Source organism: Elephantulus edwardii, unplaced genomic scaffold, assembly GCF_000299155.1.
Source record: "Elephantulus edwardii isolate Elephantulus edwardi_28Jun2011 unplaced genomic scaffold, EleEdw1.0 scaffold00042, whole genome shotgun sequence".
NCBI classification, from domain to species: Eukaryota; Metazoa; Chordata; class Mammalia; order Macroscelidea; family Macroscelididae; genus Elephantulus; species Elephantulus edwardii.
The window spans coordinates 4,484,563-4,490,381 of record NW_006399792.1 but is presented as its reverse complement, the minus strand read 5'-3'; positions in this window follow the sequence as shown (position 1 = coordinate 4,490,381).

Here is a 5,819-nt window from a genome sequence, read left to right as displayed (position 1 = left end):
ACCTTAATTGTGGACTCTTGTGATAACCATAATACCCTATCATACATTGCTTTTAAATTATTCACTCCCTCAGCTGTTTCAGTGCCGTATACACAATTTATCCAGTTTTTCTCAGTCTTACCCCAACCCTGATATCAGTCCTCTCCATTCTTGTTTTGATAAATATCTTGGTATATTATGAACCATATTGACCTTCTGGTCAAATTTTTAGTTTTAGAAAGATATATTTTATTATATTTTCAACACATTTCCTGTTCTATTTGATGGTTTTTATGTTATCAATACCATTTTCACCTCACTCAATTTCTCTTTCATATCTATCTTATTTAGATTTAGAATTTTATTTGTTTAATGTAATTATGCTTGGTTTTGTCCCTGACTTTGCTTTTCTACTGGTTTATGTTTTATTTTCATTTCTGCCAACTCAATTTTTCATCCCAAAAGACATATGGTGCTGTTTGGATTTTAAATAATGGTGTTGCATGATTTATGTAAACTCATCTCTTCATTGATTTTTGTATCTCTCTTATAAACATATACATGAACACATTTTTTAATCTTTTATGCATAAATCTTGGAAGAATTCCTTTCTGTTCATTACTCATTTTATGAGACTGCTGAAAAAGAATGAGACAAGTGGTGGAGGAAAGTGTCATTGGAGAGAATGTGCATTTACAAGTAAGATTTTTTTTGTACCATTCTTGTGACTGGAGAAGGATTCACATGAGTTCTCAACTATGTGAGTGTACACAGGGTTTTTGATATGTTTTTCGTTTCCTTGATCCCATGTAGAACACAGTGTTATCTATGCATTAGTCTATCAAGTAGTTTTTGAAGTGACTTCTTCCTAAAACTGGTCAAGTGAAAGATGATATAATTTTATGTTGTTTACTCTTCACATTTACTTTCAGCCATACACAATGTGTATGTTGAGGAGGAGAGAAAGAGAATGAGAGAAAGAGATGGAGATGGAGAGAAAGAGGAGGAGACGAAGAGATGGAAAGGGAGAAGGAGAGAATGAGGGAGAGGGGGAGGGAGAATGAATATACTTGTATCAGGATGCCTGAGAACTGCATAGTAACAATAGGAGAAACCACAAGGTATTTCCTGATTATTCTATTCATTATAAATGTCCTCTGATTCAAATCTTCAATTGTGGTGTGCAGGTTTTTTAGTTTCTTGGTTGTTGGGTTTTGGGTTTGTTGGGGTTTTTTTAAAATTTTTTTCCCTTTTCTTCTGCCCTCTTAGTTAAGAGGGGAAAATACTCTTTCAAGTTAAATGAATTGTGATTTGAATACTTATTTATCCTTTCCAGGTCTTGATTTTAAACTTTGGGAAACTTGTAGTTAATTAAGCTCTGCGTCTGAGACCAGAAGCGTCAATTTACCACAGTGCTCTAAATTCCCAGAGATATCACAGTGCTCTTAATACTCAGAGAGCTTAGCGTGCCCACACGTGGCAAGACAAACTAATAATGGTGTGCTTTAGGTTCAGCTTTACCCAGCTTATCAGGAACTTGATTGACATCTTAAAGGAGCCGAGAGGAAGCTAGAGATCCCAAGAGGCAAAGACTAGGATTGCCTTTCAGGAATGTGGGGAGAAAGTTTCTAGTCCTGAAGGATCAAGTTACTTCAGAGTTACCATGACAATCAAAACTCCTTTTAAAAGAAAGGTGTTTGAGAGGTCAAATTCCTTCCCATAACTTTCTTTTCTGTTTTTCTCACAAAACTTTAAAATTTAAATGTTAAAAAATTGTCATTAGAAAACAAAATTCTGTGAAGTAAAAATCCAGACTTTTCCAAGAAACTGTTACTGATGAACAACTTTGAGGAAGAGACATTTTTCTCCCACTCTCCTTGTTAATAAAAGCAATATGTCAATATGTCAATGGTGGGGAAATTAGGCACTTTTAGAATACACTGGAAAGAAATAAATGCCAACCATCTCATTTCCCTATATCTATTAATCTGTACACTGAACAAATCATTTGGAAAGCTAGACTCTATGAAGAATGTGGCATCAGAATCAGAGGAAGATCCATTAACAACCTGCATTATGCAAATGACACAACCTTGCTTGCCAAAACTGAGGAGAACTTGAAACACTTTTTGCAGAAGACCAAAAGCCGCGCTATGTGAATTGTATCTCAACATTGTCGTTGTTAGATTGCAATCATCTCAATATTAAGAAGACAAAAATTTTCACCACTGGACTGATACTCAATATCATAATAGAGGGAGAAAAGAATTGGTGCCAGCACTCAGGTGGTCAGGAGATGTACTGCATTTGGCAAGTCTTCTGTCATGGATCTCTCCAGAACACTGAGGAGCAATTATGTCACTTTGAAGACTAAGGTGCTCCTGACTCAGGCAATGGTATTTTCCCTAACTTTCAATGCACCTGTGAACTGGACAACAAATAAAGATGACAGAATAGAATTGAGGTCTTTTTTTGAGTAGTGGTGTTAGAGAAACATACTAAACTGCCAAAAGACAAAGAGATGTAACTTGGAGAAGATGCAGCCACAGTGTTTCTTGGAGGCAAAGATGATAAATGTTCATCTCATATACTTAGGACATCTAGGAGAGGCTGTTCTTTGGAGAAGTGCCTCATACTTTGGAAAGGTTAAGTACTAGTGGAAGATCCTCAACAAGATCAATTGACACAGTGACTGCAGCAATGGGATCAAGTGTGTCAGAGAGGATGAAGATGGCTCAGGTCGCTAGGAGTCAGACTTGATTTGACGGCACCTAATATCAACAACAACTAAATGATTCCTTTCTCATTTAGGTATATTTCTCTTCAGCAATTTTCTCTGTATGTTTTATGACTTAGTGAAGGTTCTACTTTCAGCATAATATTTTATTCTGGTGCCTTTCTTATCAAACATGATATTATTAACATCTCCCCACATTGTATATTATTAGAAAATATACTTTTAAATTGCTGATAATAGGAATAAATGGAGATATCATAACTTATGTAATGATACCCCTATTGTTGGATATTTATGCTTCTGTTAATGCTTTTCTCTATTATAAATAATACTGTAATGAATACTTTAGGCTATAAATATTTTTTCAAATTTTGTATTTTTAAGGCATTTTTTTACTCAAGGGTTATGAATATTTTAAAATGTTTTGGCAAATGTTTGTTCTTTAGTTTTGGCATTATTTATAAAAACTTCCTAAAGCAGTTTTAGTTTGCTTGACTCCACAATCAACACTCTTGACACCAGCAGCCATAAGTCAAGAGACAAAATGCCTTGGGAAAATTAGCTGTCAGGGACCTCTCCAGAGTACTGAAGAGCAACAATTTCAGGCTGGAGACTAAGGTGCACCTGATCTGGGACATAGTCTTCACAATTGCATGCTGTACATCAGAGAGCTGGACAGTGAGTAGGGATGATAGAAAGAGAATTGGTACCTTTGAGCTGAGGTGCTGGAAAAAAGTGTGACTATAGCATGGACTGCTAGGAGAACAAACAAAGTCATCCTGGAGAGGGTGAAACCAGGCTTCTCCTTGGAGGCAATGATTCTGAAGCTTCATCTGACATACTTTGGACGTTTTGCAAGGAGGAACCAGTGCTTGGAGAGGGACATCATGTTTGGAAGAGTGGAAGGACAGCGCAGGAGAGGAAGACCCTCAATGAGATGGATCGATTCTGTGATGGGGGTAATTGGAGTAAGTGTGTCAGAGACAGTGAGGTTGGCAAAGGATAGTGCCGGGTTTAGGCCTCTTGTACATAAGGTTGCTATAAGTTACAAGTGACTCCATGGCACACAACAACAACAACAACAACATGTTCTTATGATTTCACAATTGTTATCAGAAGGATTTGTGTGTCCTTAAAATGTCTTTAGACTGCCATACTCCATGTCTGTTTTTCTGGAATACTGTACTTCTAAATATTTGATATAAGGATACAAACTGTCTATATTTGTGTTGAATGTTTAGAAGAGGTGGCTATTGACAGCTTTGATATTTTTATTTCTTTCCTTGGAATATTGGGATTGATATTTTACAAAAACTTTAAAGAAAATGTCTTTGTTGGCTTATAAAAAATCTTGCATTGATAGTGGCTGTCAAGAAATGAAAAGCAATTAGAGCCCTCTATGAACAGTCGAGGTTGGAGTATGCTCACTCAGAGCGATCACCTGGTTCCTACATGAGTGGAAGTGGGAGGAATACAACAATGGAGAAACAGGCTGGCCTTGAACATGTCCCTTCAGAATTGCCCACCTCCCATGCTCACTTGTGTGGATGATCAGTGAAGGATTGTTGGCTTGAGGAGCAGGTAGTTGTGAGGACTGCTGGCTGGTTGTCTTGAGTTGGCCCCATGTGATGGGTAGGGATGAAGGAGGAGACCAACAGGTCAACAGGTTAGGAGCACAGGGAGAGGTCTGAATTCCTGAGCTTTCAACTAAGAATCATTTAAAGCCAGTCACAGATGGCTTGGGATGAGTTGACCAGGACCCAACTAGATGAAGAGAAGATGATCCATGTTAAGTAGGGTAGATTGAGGTAATCTGAGGGCTTGTTCAGGACTGGCCTTTGTTTGTGGATGAAGATGCTCAACGTTTCTAAGTTAATTGGAGGGTCCTTCAGCAAAAGAGATATGCTTTTTCACTCGGTACTGGTTTGATCGGTATGGGCAAATCAGGAATTGGCTATTAAAAGGGGTTTATTTGGTCTGATAATGGCAATGACCGATAGAGTCAATATTGCTACCCACCTTAGGGATATTATAGCTAATGTTAGAGGGATCTTGGCAGAAAGCAGAGAGTACCAGAGGAATGTCTATCTGTACTTCATTGACTATGCAAAGGCTTTTGACTATGGAGATCACAACAAACTGAATGAAATATAAATGAAATACTGTATAAAACACAGTGCACATACATGAAATACAATGTGTATAAATGATAAAATATTAAATATAAATTTTAAAATAAATAATAAAAAGCACTATTATTTATCAAGAAAACTTATTAAATATACAGTATTCTACTTGCTCATAGGAAAAGATTCTTCACTTAATATTTGAAATAGTGGTTACACTTGTGTGCAGTCAAGTTGGAACCAACCCACAGCTGACCCTCCAGCAGATTTTCAGAGACAATTAAATGCATGGGAGTAAATTGCCCATCATTATCCCATGGAGCAGCTAGTGGGTTGGAACTTTATGCTTTGACATTGCAGCACAGCTTCTTACCAAAATTTCAATCAAATAAAATCTTTGTTTAATTAAGAATGTTGTTGATGTTAGGTGCCATGGACTGGAATACAGATCATAGTGACCCTATGAACAACAGATCTGAACCCTGTCCTATCCTGTGCCATCCTCAAACTTCCTGACACACAAGAGCCCATTGCAGCAGTATCCATGTCAATCCACATGGTTGAGGGTCTTCCTCTCCTTCACCGACTCTCCACCCTTTCTAGAGTCCCTTACCTTTGCATAAGGTATGTAAAAATTGACACATTTTCTTTTTTGCATTGCCAAATTAGTTTGTTGGAAGTTCAAGCATTAGAAAATAACAGAGAGGTTAACAGATGTTTATTGGAAAGTAAAATGACAGAAAAGATAACAGAATTCTCAGAGAAAAATTAGAAAACAGGAAATTATGCTCACTATCTTAGAGGTGAGATTTGTTTTCCTTTAATTTATATTCTTTGATCCTTGTTTTGCTTTTCAGAGTTACATATAACAGATTTAATTTTTCTCTCAATAATATAACTTAATTTTTTTAGAACAGCCATCATTACTCCCAAGAAAATACAGAGTGATCTGTTCATATTTGTACAATGTGTATTTT